At 46.4% G+C, this 17,924-nt stretch overlaps 1 long non-coding RNA gene across 1 annotated transcript; it reads left to right on the forward strand.

The window, feature by feature from the left end:
* The first annotated feature begins 8,103 nt into the window (after positions 1 to 8,103).
* LOC143526913 (uncharacterized) lies at positions 8,104 to 12,073 on the forward strand. Its single transcript, XR_013133991.1, has 3 exons — positions 8,104 to 8,239; positions 9,493 to 9,678; positions 10,661 to 12,073. It is a non-coding gene; the product is annotated as an uncharacterized LOC143526913 (long non-coding RNA).
* The last annotated feature ends 5,851 nt before the right edge of the window (positions 12,074 to 17,924 follow it).

Raw genomic sequence — 17,924 nt, forward strand, 5'->3', positions numbered from 1 at the left:
TGTGTGTGTGTGTGTGTGTGTGTGTGTACGTGTGTGTGGTAGTAAGCTAATCAGCCTCCATTCATCACAGTAGTACACTGGCTGAGCCTCAGGGCTCTGCACTCATCCAGCAATGGCCTAATGGATAGCTCGAGATGAGGGTGCGGCCCAGAGAATCACTGATTTGCCATTGATCAGTGCTGACTTATGAGCAGTACTGCTACTCTTTCAGTAGGCATCCGCGTGCCAGCACGGACGGGGAAGCTCGAGGCTCTTTATTTCAAAGAGATACACACACTTTGGTTTTATGATTTGTGACCAAATGTGTCATATAAATGTGCACACTCTTATACCTAAAACATAGTTGGAGATTATTATTATTATAGAAGTTGATTAGCAGGTCAGGGCTCTTCAGGGGCCTGTTGTAGTTGTTCAGGATTTATTATGTTGCTACAGTCTGGAGTCATTCAGAAGAGAAGCTGGTTATGCTCAGTCAGGCCCAGAACTGCTGTCACCTACTCACAGAAGTCAGGCATCTACAAATTACAACCCAAACAGAAGAACCAGGTTATTCCTCCCAACGCCCAACCCCCACCCCACCAACTGATGTGCCCATGTTTGCATGTTACCTTTACTATTGCTACCATGTTACTATTACCATTAAGATCAATGGAGTATCAATTCTGTAAATGGCATGATAAACACATACTACGTGAAACAAGTGTGATATGAATCCAGAACTGATGACTGATAAAATATCCAACTTGACAGATTTGAAATAAATCCTGGTTTTGCTTGAACTTCAGAATTTTACTACCATGATGTTCATTATGAATCTGGACTTCTTCACTTGTCCATGTCTAAAATAACTGCTGCCAGTACTCACCAAGAAAGAGGCAGAGTGATAAACCGTTTCAGACTGTTGTTTAGGTGTCTGCATGATGATTGTACTGGGATGTCTTAGCACAGACTTGTCATTGATTTATTTTTCTCCCCAGACACTTAACCTCCGCATGATCAGTGCCACTGTTTACTGTCATCCTCAGCAGGTAAAGCAGGTCTGTAACACCACTGCACTGGGTAACCATGCAGGGAAATATTCCTAGTAATACCAGCTCCAGAATGTTCTGGAGCTCAGGTTTGTATTTTCTTTATGTGTTTGGCTGTCAGCCTTCAAATCTCTATCGTCACCTCAGGACAGTACTGGGAGACATAACTGTTCCAATCAAAGCCCCACTATCAATATGTAGAGGGAACAATGTTGAAAAGTACAATTTTTATTTCTGTTGGCCATAAAAAAATGGCACCTCACTATAGACCTTTTAATTATATGAACCTTTTTTCAAAAGAATCTTTCCTGTAAGTTCCTGTTTAGAGAACAATAAAACACCAAAGGCTTATTAGCCACACTTCGCAACTGTAATGAAAACAAAGCCAGCTGCCAGTCTCACTCCAGATACTGCCATGATGGCTGATGGCATTAAAGTCGAGATGTGGGAGTTTCTGTTCTGGAAATTCCAACCTTTCTAACCTTAATTAGAACAGAGAACTCCATCAATCATGACTTTCTATCTTTATCTATCTGTTTATTTCTTTCTTTCTCTCTCTCTCTCTCTCTCTCTCTCTCTCTCTTTCTCTCTAGCCCTATATCTTTATGAGGAGGTATTTATGGTTAAATATAATAGATATTTGTGTTGCAATATTGGATTCTGGTCATTAAGTATTTAGCTACTTAAAAGGAGAAAAACGGCATGGCATTATATAGACATGAATATTCAGATTCAGTCTTGAAAAACTAACCCTAACCACAAAGCTAGAAAATTTTAACCTAACCCTAGAAAAATAATGTATTGAATATTCATTCAAACTTGAATAAATGCCAAAGTGCAGTCTGCCAATTCCATAGTGATAAGGATTTAACAAAAGTAAGGTCATTGCAAATGAGCATACATTAAAAATGATATTACATTGGGTAATGTCCAAACTCTTTTACTAACAGTAGTCATGGTTACTGCTTCCTAACCCTAATTTTCAGAGAGCAGTGGAGAGGCTGTCTCTCTCTGGACCTCCTCCCTCCGCGCTCTCTCTCTCTCTGGACCTCCTCCCTCTGCTGTCTCTCTCTGGACCTCCTCCCTCTGCGCTCTCTCTCTCTCTCTCTCTGGACCTCCTCCCTCTGCTGTCTCTCTCTCTGGACTTCCTCCCTCTGCTGTCTCTCTCTGGACCTCCTCCTTCTGCTGTCCCTCTCTCTCTCTGGACCTCCTCCTTCTGCTGTCCCTCTCTCTCTCTGGACCTCCTCCCTCTTCTGTCTCTCTCTCTGGACCTTCTCCTTCTGCTGTCTCTCTCTCTGGACCTCCTCCCTCTGCTGTCTCTCTCTCTGGACTTCCTCCCTCTGCTGTCTCTCTCTCTGGACTTCCTCCCTCTGCTGTCTCTCTCTGGACCTCCTCCTTCTGCTGTCCCTCTCTCTCTCTGGACCTCCTCCCTCTTCTGTCTCTCTCTCTGGACCTTCTCCTTCTGCTGTCTCTCTCTATGGACCTCCTCCCTCTGCTGTTTCTCCTTGCAGACCTCCTCCCTCTGCTGTGTCTCTTCAGCTATGATGATTAATTACATTATTCAGGAGAAGTGCTACATAAGATGTTTACACTGTCAAAACATTACGTTCATTTTTAATGGCTAATAGTCCTACATCCATTTAACAGCCATCTCTTCCTGCCCTCCCTATCCCCTGGTGGGCAGGCTGGGGTTAAATGAGGAAGCATTGCAAGCTGTGTATTGGTGGGTGTGTAAAAGTGTGTGTGTGTGTACATGTGTGTGTTTGTGTGGGAGTGTTTGCAGGCCTGTGTGTGTGTGTGCGTCTGTGTGTGCATGTGTTTGTCTGTGTGCGCATGTGTGTGTCCACACGTGTCTGGGTGTGTGAGGGTGCGCGCATGTGTGTGTGTGTGTTTGTGTGTGTGTGTGTTTTCGCATACTATACCTTGAGCCAGATGCTAAATTAGCTCTTGTTCTCAGGAATGGGGAGACAGGATGATTTGTTGGGTTGTTCATGCAATCCGAGCAACTTTTCAAAGTAATTATTGTTCAATCTGGCCAGTTTATATAGTGCTGAGTGGTCTGAAGGGTGTGATGAGGACTGCTGACTGATACGCTGGTCAGGATTTTTGTTTACCTGAACAAAGATGTGATGAATAGTATCTTTCACATAGTCACATGAAGAGTAGTTATTTGGCTTTTTAGTTAGTGTTTGCAAATCTGTGTGTGTGTTATGTCTGTAGAGTATACAGGGGGGGATGTTTGGGTTAGTGCTCTCCTTCACACTTCACATCATTTAGACAGATGTACTTCACTAAGCTGTTGTCTATGTTTGTGAGGGACATTATTTCTGGTTTTGGTTCAACACTCTATCTCAAACACACACAATATAATTGACTGGGAATGGTCTACCTGAGTTGAGTATGTTCTAACACTAAGATCCAGGCAGCAGTACACAGGTACTATTCTACAGAGACTCCTGCCCCTCAACCAAAGCTTAAATCACAACACCATTTATACTCAGCTTTCCCTGATCATACTGAATGTATGTACATACACACACACACACACAAACACACACTTCACAAACACTTCAATCTTATGTTACCTCCTCTTACATCACCTTCTATTGTTACCTCCTCTTACATCACCACCTCTTGCATCATCTCCCCTTACATCATTTACTCTTATTTCACCTCCTCTTACCTCACCTCCTCTGACATTACCTCTTCTTACATCACCTCCTCTTACATTAACCCTCCTCTTACATCACCTTCTCTTATGTTACCTCCTCTTACATCACCTTCTCTTGTTACCTCCTCTTATGTCACCTCCTCTTATGTTACCTCCCCTTACACCACCTTCTCTTGTTGCCTCCTCTTATGTCACCTCTTCTTATGTCACCTCCTCTTATGTCACCTCCTCTTACATTACCTCCTCTTACGTCACCTCCTCTTATGTTACGTCAACTTATGTTACCTTTTCTTATGTTACCTCTTCTTACATCACCTCATTTTATGTCACCTCCTCTTATGTTACTTCCTCTTGCCATTTGTTAGAAGAGGCACAACAGAACAAAATAAATCAAACATTGTGTGAACAAATAATGAAATGATGAAATTGATTTACAAGACATTACAAGCTGTGTTGATGACGCCATCATTTCCACCAATCAGATCATTCCCATCGTTGCAGTTTGGTATGAATCCCTGTGCATCTCCTGAGCAACCCACCTCTTAATCTCTCTCTCTCTCTCTCTCTCTCTCTCTCTCTCTCTCTCTCTCTCTCTCTCTCTCTCTCTCTCTCTCTCTCTCTCTCTCTCTCTATCTCTCCTCTTCCTTCCCCTCTCCCTCCCCACCCTTTTCCTATCATTGACAGTGCTATTAATTAGCAGGGGTTTGTCAATGGCTGCAGCCTTCATTTGTTTTCCTGTCACGTGGCTGGCTGTACTGAAGGCTGTGGAGGCAGCATGCAGAGGTCACTTTTAATTATTATAGATTAGTTTAGTGTGGCTTGGGGGTGGGGGGTGGGGTTGTAAACTTCGCTGAGAGAAATTATTCACAAGAGAAGCCCTCTTGGTGGCCAGGGAAAGAGATAAATTGGCAATATGTTGCAGTCAATGATGATAACATTTAATGTTCTAGTCCATGTGTACAACAGAACGAGATCTCTCACTGTCTCATCTCCACCTGCATTGCAGTCAGAGTTCAAACATTCATCACCGCTGCTGGAGGTGGTCCAGCAGTATTCAGAACCTGCTTCCTGGACCTTGTGCAATGTGAGAAAGCACTCTCATTATTTCTGACTGAAGAGCACAGCTCTCTTGTGAGAGAAGCCATTTTTTCCTGATTGTCTCAAGTAAAGAAAATTATGAGAAAATCATGAAAGCACTGATTCAAAAGGAGAAAAACAAGCATCTTCTTTTTAACTGGAAGCATCTTCACCCTTCATTTTCATCTTCATCCCTCATATTTTTATATTTTAATAATTTTTTGTTTTCTTCTCTCTCTCTACTCTTTCTATTATATTTGACACATCTCTGTTCTAAAAGGGATTGACATTAACGATATTGTATTTTTAGTATAGAGAGGAGAAAGTCCCCAACATTTAGTACACACGGGATCACAGAGGTTCAGACAGGTACACACAGGTACACACAGGTTAATTCATTTAAATAAACACAGGTTTGAAGCGGGTTCGGGAAACGAGGCAGAAACCGCTTAATCCAGAAAATCCTGAGGAGGGAAACTTTATTTTCCACGCAACTCAAACAATAACACTGTTTTCTCCTCCTCCCCTGGCGCGCGCAGGCGCCACTCCCCCAGTGTCACTTAAAGGGCTAAAACTCCCTGAGTGGCCAAGTGCCTGTCTGTTAGGGAATTCGCTGCGAGGAGTGGTAGTCGCTACACACGCCCCCCCCAGAATTCACAAAAACAGACATGTCCATCCGGCGAGGGGGACGAATCAACCGCCCAGACCGGCTCACACCACCCGCCGGCGGGGCAGATGCACAGGCCGGTTGACCAGCAGGGCGGGCAGGACCAACGACCGGGGGCCGCCCACGGCTCGCTGGACGTGCCGTCACCACAGCACCATCCAAATCCAAGTGGGCCGGCTTCAGACGGTCCACCGAAATGCTCTCGGGTACGCCTCCGATGTCCACCTTGAAGAACCTCGAAGCACTCGGAAAGGGTCGTCGTAGACCGGGCGGAGGGGACTGCGGTGCGCATCATGCTGTATGAACACAAACTTAGCAGCACGCAAGGAAGGTGGAAAACGGGACCGCTGTAGGCCATGCTGAGAGGTGGGCACGGGGACAAAAGCACCCGAGAACTCATGAAGGGCCTGCCACTGGTGGCCGGCGGACCACGGAGCAGTAGGACAAGGGAGAAAATCTCCGGGGACCCGCAAGGGCTGGCCATAGACTAGTTCGGCCGACGAAGCCTGGAGATCCTCTTTGGGGGACGATCTGAGGGCCAGCATGACCCAGGGGAGCCTATCCACCCAGTTGCCGTCCCAGAGGCTGGCCCGGAGCGCAGCTTTCATAGAGCGATGGAAACGCTCACAAAGCCCGTTGGCCTGGGGATGGTAGGCCGTCGTGCTGTGCAAGTATACTCCGAGGCCCTCAGCCAGGCCATTCCAGAGGGCAGAAGTGAACTGAGGCCCGCGGTCCGAGGACATATCCGACGGGACGCCAAACCGTGCGACCCACACGCCAATAAACGCCCGGGCCACTTCCGAGGCCGTAGTGGAGGACAACAGTATGGCTTCCGGCCACCTCGTGGTCCTGTCGACGACGGTGAGGAGGTGAGAGAAACCACGGGATGGTGGCAGCGGCCCCACTAAATCCACATGCATGTGGTTGAAACACCGCTCCGGCACAGGAAACGAATCCAGCGGGGCCTTAACGTGTATGTGCACCTTGGCGCGCTGACAGGCTACACAAGCTCTAACCCAATCGCGAGCATCCTTCCTGAGGCCATGCCAGACAAACTTGTCGGCCACTAGCTTCTGCGACGCCCTCCTGCCGGGGTGTGAGAGACCGTGTATGGAATCAAAAACCAGCTTGCGCCAGCGGGCGGGGACAATAGGCCTAAGCCGGCCCATGGACACGTCACAGAGGAGCGTCACACCTGCATCACTGAAGGGAACGTTCGCCAACTGTAGGCCGGTGATTGCCATCCTGTAGGCCTGGACCGCCGGGTCCGACGCCTGGTCTGCTGCCATACGGGAGTAGTCGATACCGAGGTGCACGGCGCCGACGACCCCACGAGAGAGGCAGTCGGCCACTGAGTTGTCTTTCCCTGCAACGTGCTGGATGTTCGTGGTGAACTCTGAGATGAAGGCCAGCTGACGCTGCTGACGAGCAGACCACAGAAACCTTAGCCATCACGAATATCAATGGCTTGTGGTCCACGAATGCAGTAAACGGGCGGCCTTCCAGAAGAAAACGAAAATGCCGCACAGCCAGGTACAGGGTGAGTAGCTCGCGGTCAAACGTGCTGTACTTGCACTCGGCGGGGCGGAGCTGGCGACTGAAGAATGCCAAAGGCTGCCAAGTCCCATCGACCCACTGCTCATGCGCCGCGCCCACGCATCTGTGGTGATGGCGATGGGCGCATCAGGAGAGGGGTGCGCCAACAAAGTGGCATCCGCCAACGTGCGCTTAGCTGCGTCAAAAGCCAGGAGCCGCTCACTAGTCCAATCCACCATGTGCTTGGCGGCCTTGCCTTTGAGGGCCGTGTAGAGAGGGTGCATGAGGCCGGCTGCTCGTGGGATGAAACGGTGATAGAAGTTCACCATTCCCAGGAACTCCTGCAACCGCCTGCACTGTTTTCTCCTCCTCCCCTGGCGCGCGCAGGCGCCGCTCCCCCAGTGTCACTTAAAGGGCTAAAACTCCCTGAGTTGCCAAGTGCCTGTCTGTTAGGGAATTCGCTGCGAGGAGTGGTAGTCGCTACAGGTTCATACATACATCTCCCAGTGCATTCATACACTAAGACTGGGTTCCTAAATCCCACCGTGCTGTAGAGGCTGGGAGTATTGGCTGGATCTTGAGGCTGGAGTGTGGGCTGGGTCTCAGTTCTGGGAGCATGGGCTGGGTCTCAGTTCTGGGAGCATGGGCTAGGTCTCGGTTCTGGGTGGTGTGTGACACTGTTGTGCTCAGGGCTGTAATTCATAGAGGTGTCTTCAACTAAGGATTTTCATCCAAATGTCAAATCGGATTTTTTACATTTTCCCTTTAGTCGACTAATAGTCGAATCAGGGGTTTTTTTTTTAGAGCGCCTTAAACAGTGTCCCGTTCTCATTCAGGACTTTTTTCTACTTCAAAGGAAAAACCTAAAACACTCAGATAAATTAATAAATGTGGTAGGTTGGCTTTACTCAGTTTTATTTATTTATTTACTTATTTATTTTTAAATGAAACGATAGAGAGCATTAATGTAACGTGTGATCCCTCCCCCTTCTTTTCCATGTGCACTCTTACGTAGTTTCCACACCCATGTTCAGCCCCTTGTTTGGTGTTATTATTTTCACCTGTAAGTAATTAAGGGTTATCTGGTTTAGTATTTAGATGCCCGCTTTTGTTTCCTGAATTGCTGGTGATTGTTTCTATGTACTTACGTCTCGGCAGAGTTTCATGTTCAAGTCCTGTTTGTTCTTAGGTCAAAGCTTTACGTTTAAATTCTGGTTTTGTTCTTTGGTAATCCCTGAGTGTTATTTTCAGTCCTTGTTCGTAAGTGTTATGTTGTATTCTTCCTTGCGTTTCGTGTTTTGGTTCTCGGGTGTTTTCCTTCTCTTGTCCCAGTTCATTAGTGTAAATGTAGTACCGTCTTGAAGTCAGTTCCTCGATTAGTCATACGTGTTTTCGTAGTTATAAGTCGTAGGATCTATGCTGTTTGTCACAGTGTTTTGTGTTGAAGTCATTCCGGAGTGTCATACTTAGTTTTGTTTTGTTGGTTGTATTTAGCGTTTAGCAGTTCCTTGTCTAGTGAGTGAGTTGTGTCTGTGTTTTTTGTATTCTTTTAGATTTGGTGTCTTGGTAGTTTGGTTAAGTTTTGTAGTACACTGGTTGTTGTTGTTGTTGAGTCAATATGCCCCGTCATGTTCATAAGTATAAGTCTGATCTGTCAGTTGGTTGTTTCTTTTGTTCGCTCCTTCGAGAGCTCATGCATATTAAATGATTTCTCTCCGCAATTGTGTCCGCCCCCTGCTCCCTCTGAGTTAGATTCGTTACAATTAACAAAAGTCACCGCCTGTGCGCATATCGAACTTTGTCAGACAGGCACTGTGCAAAATGTCAAATATTTTAAATGAAATATGCCTGCCTGAAAATATAAAAACAATTTGCCACACAACAGCAAAACATTATAAGTAAAGGTTCAAGTAACGGGGTTTAAAAAGCAAACAACAACAAAAAATGTTTATAGGCCTACTTGCCGAGACGCACTGCGATGAGACGACACGACCGAAATGACAAACGGCTGAACTTTTCGGGTTTTTTTCCACATGTTCAGCTCCGCTCATTTGGATTGTGCAGGGTGTGATTTATTAATGTGTAGTAAGGAAGAAGCCTATTGTTAATGTGCACATATCATTAAAAAATATTTATTAACAGAAATTAGGATGATTTTATTTGACAAAAGGTTATATATAATGAAAACAAAGACATTTCATGTAACAACCAATGCTTAGCAGAATGGTATGAATTGTACATTCGACTTTGATGTTCATAGTCTACTAGTAGGGGTCCTCCAATCGAATATTCAAATCAGCGACTATTGCAGGTCACCCCTAGTAATTCATGCTCTGCTTCTCTGACTCGACTCAGCCTGTGTTCAGCCCTTTTAGCCAAGTGCACGGGTCTGACACTGCCCACTGAAGATGAGCATTCTGACGTCTATCCTGTTTGTCTCCTTGTTCTCTCTACCCTTTCTAATCTTTTTTTTAGCCTCAGTGACTTTTTCCTTCCCTCTCATTCTCTCTCAGCAGGTACAAGGCCCTGATTCAGATGAAGTCATGCATCGCTAGCCCTCCAGTCTACTCTGCTTTGCCAAATTGTTCCACTCTGGTGACAGAAAGGAACAGATTGATGGATGGAAAGATTTGGATCTGGGAGCATGTCTGCTTGGACAGAGAGAAGAGGCAACAGAAAGAGGGAATAAAACTGAACAAGTAAGTGAAAGTAGGATCTGAAAAGGACGTCAACTTGTCTGTCAAAAGTCTAATCACAGGCTTGTGATGGCAGAAAATATCTTGACAGTGTGAATCCAGCTTGCAGCGAACTTTTTTGTAAAATGTTCACTCTGAAGCTTCCCAACTGGATTTTTAACCTTCCTTAGGTCTCCCTGGTGCCCATTGTCACTGTTCAGATGGTTCTGTTTTCAGTAGCATACTCACTTCTCTCTTTCAGGTGATGCATGGTATTTTTTTAAAGCCAAAGAACAGCTAAACTGTCTCTATTTTATTAACTATCACTAAAATACTTAAGTGCACTCGTAGGAAAAAAGTGTTGATGGATGTTCTGGTTTTGGTCAACAAGGGGTGAAACATTTCAACACAGCTTTGTACAATACAGAACAACTCAGTTCTGTTTTATTTCTACAGTGGGCCTTTTAGATGTCTCCATAAACAGTGTTACAGAAATCAGGATCTGAACCAATAAGGTGCAAGCCAGAGACAGCACCACAAAGACAAATTCACACAAAAACATTTGAATTTGATTGCATTTTGATTGATTCAGTTCCATTTGAGTCTTGGCAGACAAACTTAAAGTGGAATCCTACTTTCTTGAGATGCTTCCAGTATGAACAATCTCATGATAGCTAGTTACTCATAAACCAGGGGAAGAATATTCAGTAATTGCATGGTGAGGCATATTCTCAATAGCAAGGAATTATTTACTTCCACAACCAGCTATGTCATATATTTGGGGGGATATATTTCTATGGCAAAATAGTTTTTTTTGTTGCATCTATAAAAATAACATTTAAAAAGCTGGACCTGCTGGAGGGTCCTACGTTTAATAGTCAGCTGGAAGTGTGCATACATTTGCATTAATTTACATGAATTTTATGTATGTGTCAAGATTAACATTCACCATATGCAGGTTAAGGTGCTGCTCTTAGGTTGTGTGCTGGTGTTTTTTGTTTTAAAGGCACAGAGTTGAAGACTTACAAAGTTCAGCATTCTGCAGACCAAAGTTAGCAGCTAGTGCTGTTCCCAGTAGGCGGTGCTCAGGTTTAGGAGCTGCTGATACTGCAGTGGCAGCACGGTGGTGGAGGACCAGACTCTTCTGCTGAGACTGATCTCAGCCTGCTGGGACTGCAGCCTGGTCCACGCATACATGAAGACATAAGACCTCTATACCCACCCACTCAGGGCAGGAATAGAGCACAGCAAAATGATCACATCATTTTTTTTTGTTTAGTTTTATTTATTAGGTGTGAATCAGGATGGCTTTTTGTTAATAACCTTTTGTATGATGTTTAATATTTGCTAGACTGTGTTACAAAGAATTGCAAGCTGCCCTGTCCTCAGCAAATGTGAGCCTTCCTGTGCCCACACAGCGGCTGTAGAGACAACACGCTGGTAAAGCGCTGTGTGCACTCAGATGCACCTGATTTAAGTAAAACTGCAAAGCATGTGAAGCAGAACCAAAACTCTATGCTGCACATTTTAATATTTCACAGAGTTTGTCTTACATACATGAATAAATTGCTATTGCATAATGTTTGTAAAAAATATTTTTTATATTTTTACACCTCTGTACTTGGTTATTTAACTCAAAGCTTGAAAGAGAAGAAAAGAAGGGAAGTGACAATTTAAGTGACACAAAGCATGAATGAAGCAAATTAGATTTCCATTCACTGCTGCTATGCTTTTAAACACCAATCTTTATGGAAATGTGTCCCTTAGCCAGAATACCTTGCTTTTATTATGAAGAGAGAAGGAAGCGATGGTTTGCATTTCATAGGTTTGTCATTCTTTCTCTCTCTTTGAAGCTCTTTGTCATCTACTGTAGATGCACTTTGGAAAACTGTATAAAGTCATGCAAAATTAAGAGCCTCTAAACAAACACAGAGCTTCTTCACTATAATCTCACAGAACACATTCACCTATAATCTCACAGTTTATTCACTATAATCTCACAGTTTATTCACTGTAATCTCACAGTTTATTCACTGTAATCTAATAGAGCTTCACTATAATCTCACACAGATGGCACAGGCCGAAAGTGCTGATGTCTCATTTTTCAAATTTTTTTGTTAGTCTGTAATAATTGTATATAAAATCTCTAAATCATGTGATGCTCTGATAATCTCATTTGTGAAGTTGGGTTTTCGTTTTTGTTTCTGACTGGTCAGTACATGGTAATGTGGATTCTCTTTGCATCAGTGGGACCCTTTATTACAAATATTGAGTGAATCCCAGTGAGTCTAAGACAATCTCAATGAGCATTAGAGAATCTCAGTAAATCTATGCATATTTCAATAAATCTGACTGAATCTGGTTACGTCTCAGTGAATTGGAGTATGTCTGCAAGAATATGTGCTGAGGAAATGCAACACCATATACAGGTTACCAAAAGGTTTCAGGTTCGTGAAATAATTCAATAACAATTTTGCTTAGTTCAATGATTATGTTGGTGAGCACTATTGTATCAAAGTGGGTGATGCTCATTAGCACCTAATAAATAATTTATGAATACATCAACACACTTAAACACTTCCAAGTAAATTATGGAAGTTAATACATCACACTCCCTTTGAAACAGCTGCATATTCATTTTAAACTGTGCAGCCAACTCTGGCATTAACAGCTTTTAAGTGCTAAAGAATATCAATGTGTTCTTTATTAAATCTTTTCCCTGTGAGCCTGTGAAACTATTTGGGAACTTCTAATGATTCCCAGTTCTCTGCATTTTTTCTCTGCAAAGTTCTCAAAGGTTGGGATCCCATATGGTGCTAAAGCAATACATACTTTTGTACTTTGTAGCTTGCTCATGGAGATAATTAGAATTTATGAAAACTGATCCCACACATTTTCTTGATTTGGTTTCAGTATTTGTTCCCACACAGTCTGGAACTGGAATAGTCAGTAGGTTGTTGGTTTCATTCTTTATGGTCACAGCAATAATCTTTGCAAAGTTTCACAGTTGCAAAGCTATATTTAATAGTAAGTCTATTATGCAAATTCAAAAAGATATCTTGCTATACCTTTTATAAGCCCTATCTAACCCTACATACTTAAACAGGATGGTTCCTATACACAGAAATGCTGCTTTGATGAGTAAGAAGAAGACATCAGATTGGAACTTGAGAAACAATAATGGATCTGAAAAAAGAACGCATACACATGTACACAAAACCAATACCGGAACATACACAACACAAATACAAAACCACACACCATACATACATTGTGTGACAGTTTTACCCTAGTATCCCTATTTCCTACATTAGTTTTTGTTGTTCTCATTTTAGGTCCATTCTGGTTTCTCCAGTTACAGTCTGATCCCAGCTCTCCTTTCTCCAGTTCCAGTCTGATTCCAGCCCTCCTTTATCCAGTTTCAGTCTGATCCCAGCCCTCCTTTCTCCATTTCCAGTCTGTTCCCACCCGTCCTTTCTCCAGTTCCAGTAGCAACAGTCCTTTGCTGAAACAAGACAAAGACACTTTGCGCTCTTGTGACTTGATTTACCTTACTACATTCTCTGAGATTATGTGTTTAGCTGTTTGCTGTTTTGAATGAACTTTGTACAAATTATTTTGTTCGGTGTTGGTTCTGTGCAAGCATTGTGTTAGAGAATTTAGAGAGTGAAAGACGTGTCACTATTTTAAGAGACACAGGTGTGGCCCAGACTTTTGTTTTAGAGTGAATCCCATTATGCATTAAAAGGTAAAGCATAACCATTTACAATGAGACATTTCCCAATATAGAAAAATAACAATCCAGAGGCTGGATCCAGTGCAGCTGGGTATGTATCCTAAGATCTTTCAGGTTTCAGCTGTATGGCTGCACATTGACAAAGCCCGTGGAGAACACACCGATTACCAAACCACACTGTAAAAACTGCTGTGAACGCTACCAAAGAGTGACGGGTATTCTTAGATGGATATGATGAAGTGGTATTTTCCAAGTCACAAGTATTCCGGGACAATAGTTGTATGCATCAAAGCAAGTGCTGACATGATACTGTCTTCCTTAAGTCTGCTTACATAAATGGTCTAAGCTCAGAATGAGTTTAATGCTTAGAGAAGAACGGCCACTGCAGGGATATCACTCATAACCCCAACACTTGTAAGCCCAACACTCATAACCTACTCTCATAACCCCAATACTGATAAGTCTAATATGCCACAGGAAAAATCTGTTTGGCATCAATTAATTACTTCATTAGGCTGCAGCATGGTGAAGCCGTTTTGGCCAATTCTATGGTAGTATTTCTGCAGAGGTTCGTAGGCCTTTTGTGATCACACATATGTGATAGTTATTTCATAGTTATTGGTAAGGTCATCAATTTCTGGCCGGGGTTTTATAGCAATAACTAACTTCCCTTACCTGAATGAAAATTATCCTGAAGAGGGATGTAAACTTCAAAAAGCAAAGGTAGAGCAAGCAAAGGCAGAGATCCTCCCTAACCCTAACTCTAACTCTGACCCTAACTCTAACTCTGACCCTAACCCTAACTCTAACTCTGACCCTAACCCTAACTCTAACCCAAGAGGGATGTAAACTTCAGAAAGCAAAGGCAGAAAGAAAGTTCTAAAGTACAACATTAAACAGCACATGGTCAGTGCTAATATTGATGAGACACATGGTGGGGTGGCCTCAAGAGTGTGCAGAGCTTTCTCAGCTGTTGCTACTGTGGGGATAGAAGCTGGGCCATGTTTAGCACTTACGGATTTCAAACTTTCCTCTATGGAGCTTGATTTAGTTGAAGGGAGAGAGAATTCCCATTATGAAATTAGATGGATGAGATTGTCACGTAGGGCAACGCCCCCTCTCGTAGCTGCCACTCTGGGTTCCCTTATGTCCGTGTTCCCTGCCTGTTCATCCCGCCCAGCTCGTTTGTCTTCGTGATTCCTCGTTTGTTACCACGCCCCTGTATTATCGTTCACACCTGTCCCTCGTTTTCTGTCCCATGTATATAAACCCCTGAGTCTCCCTTGTCCTTTGTCTGGTGTTTTGATATTTTGGATGTTGGATGTTTCATTGTTTCGATTGACCGTAGTGTATTCCTGTTCTTTTGCTCCTTTGCCTGTTGCTCGTGTTTCTGTTTTGTTATGCCTGTCTACGCCTGTTTTACGGACTGCCCTCCCGTTATCGACCCGGACTGGCTAAGTGACGACGAGTATGGTATTCCCTTTAATAAATCTCGCTCCTCTCAGCGATTGTGTCCGTCTCCTCGCTCCGTGGCGCAAGCCACGTTACATAACACCAGACCTATCAAGGACACAGCGAGAGAGCGAGACTCTGGTGAGTTCAAACACTGTGAATGGATGTCGGCTGGTTTAATCCGGTTCGACTCTCCGGTATTTCAGTGCGAACAAACCAGAGACAGGAATACCCCTGGCGCTGCGGGTACAAGGAAGTCTCGTCGCCGACCAAAGAAAGCGCAGTCTCTTTCTACTGGCTTTCGCGACGAGACTCCATCTGAGCGCTGTGTGTCTGCCCGGTTTTGCGAACACGACAGGGAAAAACCTCCTGTAGTGCGAGCAGCGGGCAGACGGTCTGAGCGCACAGACGAGTTTTCGCTTAACCCTCGGTTGACTCTCTCTGACCACCGTGAGCTCCCGGCGCCTCAAGGGAGGCGGAGCCGCAGCAGAGAGAGCAACCGAGGAGCTTGTGTGTCTGTGTGTTCTGCCAGGCTCACCCAGGACCCTGAGGAGGAGGACCCACCGCCTCTGAACCTGCCGGCTACTCCACATGACAACCCCAAGTATTTTTTGGGGGGGAGTACGAGCCACGTCAGTATGGCGGTCCCGCCCCCCGATGACGTCAGTATGGCGGTCCCGCCCCCCGATGACGTCAGTATGGCGGTCCCGCCCCCCGATGACGTCAGTATGGCGGTCACGCCCCCCGAGGACGTCAGTATGGCGGTCACGCCCCCCGAGGACGTCAGTATGGCGGTCACGCCCCCTGAGGACGTCAGCCCGGTGGTTCCGCCCCCTGAGGACGTCAGTATGGCGGTCACGCCCCCTGAGGACGTCAGCCCGGTGGTTCCGCCCCCTGAGGACGTCAGCCCGGTGGTTCCGTCCCCTGAGGACGTCAGTATGGCGGTCACGCCCCCTGAGGACGTCAGCCCGGTGGTTCCGCCCCCTGAGGACGTCAGCCCGGTGGTTCCGCCCCCCGAGGGTGTCTCATCCACGCCGGTTCCTGTCCCCGCGACCCTGGAGGGGCCGTCCACGCCAGTTCCTGTCCCCGCTGCCCGTCAGCAGTCCACGCCGGTTCCTGTCCCCGCGACCCTGGAGAGGTCGTCCACGCCAGTTCCTGTCCCCGCTGCCCGTCAGCAGTCCACGCCGGTTCCTGTCCCCGCGACCCTGGAGAGGTCGTCCACGCCAGTTCCTGTCCCCGCGACCCTGGAGAGGTCGTCCACGCCGGTTCCTGTCCCCGCGACCCTGGAGAGGTCGTCCACGCCGGCTCCCGTTCCCGCTGCCCGCCAGCGGACCCTGCCTGTCCCCGCTGCCCGCCAGCGGACCCTGCCTGTCCCCGCTGCCCGCCAGCGGACCCTGCCTGTCCCCGCTGCCCGCCAGCGGACCCTGCCTGTCCCCGCTGCCCGCCAGCGGACCCTGCCTGTCCCCGCTGCCTGTCTGCCGGCTCCTGTTCCCGCTGCCTGTCTGCCGGCTCCTGTTCCCGCTGCCTGCCGCCCGGCCGCACCTGTCGCCCCAGAGACTGTGCTGCCCCCTGTTGGGCATGGACTTGGTGTTCCCCCTGCTCCGCCCTTTGCCTCCTATGTTCCGTTGCCCGTGTTCCCCTTGCTCCCTGGTCCCATCCCTGGTTTTGTTTTGGTCCCTGTCCCCGTGGTTGTGTCTGTCAAGGTCTGTGTTCCTGTTCCCGTGTCTGTTTCCTGTGGTGTTGTCTCTGTCCCCGTCCCCATGTCTGTTCCCCAAGTTGTCACCCACCTTGTGCCTGTGCCCGTCTCTGTTGTTCATGCTGCCTTTGCCTCCGTGTTCTCCTCTGCCCTGTCCCCTGGCCCGACTCCCGTGTCTGTGTCCAGTCCTGCTCCTGTGCCTCGCCCTGGCCCTGTCCTGCCCCCCTGCGTCCCGTGTCATGCCGTGTCCCGGCCCAGCCCCTGGCCAGTCTCCATGTCCCCTGTCTTTGTCCCTGCCATGCCCCAGGTCCCATGTCCTGTTCTGCCCGGTCCTGTCCCTCTGGTCTGTCCTGTGTCTTCTGTTCCTGTCCCTCGCCGTGTGCCGTAGTTCCCTGTCCTGTCCTAGTCGGTGTCCCTGTCCTGTCTGCCCTTGCGTGCCCCGGAGTGGCACGCTTTGAGGGGGGGTTATGTCACGTAGGGCAACGCCCCCTCTCGTAGCTGCCACTCTGGGTTCCCTTATGTCCGTGTTCCCTGCCTGTTCATCCCGCCCAGCTCGTTTGTCTTCGTGATTCCTCGTTTGTTACCACGCCCCTGTATTATCGTTCACACCTGTCCCTCGTTTTCTGTCCCATGTATATAAACCCCTGAGTCTCCCTTGTCCTTTGTCTGGTGTTTTGATATTTTGGATGTTGGATGTTTCATTGTTTCGATTGACCGTAGTGTATTCCTGTTCTTTTGCTCCTTTGCCTGTTGCTCGTGTTTCTGTTTTGTTATGCCTGTCTACGCCTGTTTTACGGACTGCCCTCCCGTTATCGACCCGGACTGGCTAAGTGACGACGAGTATGGTATTCCCTTTAATAAATCTCGCTCCTCTCAGCGATTGTGTCCGTCTCCTCGCTCCGTGGCGCAAGCCACGTTACAGAGATGCTGGAGGGGTGTTTGTTTCTCTGAAGCCTTTATCTCTTTTTTATGGAGCATTTGACCACTCCTGGCTCCATGACCTCAGAATCAATGCTTCTCATCTATGAAGATGGAAATACACGATGTGGCATCAAAGTACCAGAGGCTGGTAGTGAACAGGGGGCATAATGGCCTTGTACAAGTAATGAGGGAAAATACATATTCTCTTCAGTCTGTATTCTTGGTTTGACTATATAACAAAAACTATGACATGGCTGCAACTCGGTGCATTTAGGCATGTAGACATGGCTAAGATGATCTGCTGCAGTTCAAACTGAGCATCAGAATCAGGAAGAAAAGTGGTTTAAGTGATTTTGAACATGGCATGATTGTTGGTGCCAGACGGGCTGGTCTGAGTATTTCAGAAACTGCTGATCTACTGGGATCTTTACACACAACCATCTCTAGGGTTTACAAAGAATGGTC

Source organism: Brachyhypopomus gauderio, chromosome 1, assembly GCF_052324685.1.
Source record: "Brachyhypopomus gauderio isolate BG-103 chromosome 1, BGAUD_0.2, whole genome shotgun sequence".
Lineage (NCBI taxonomy): Eukaryota > Metazoa > Chordata > Actinopteri > Gymnotiformes > Hypopomidae > Brachyhypopomus > Brachyhypopomus gauderio.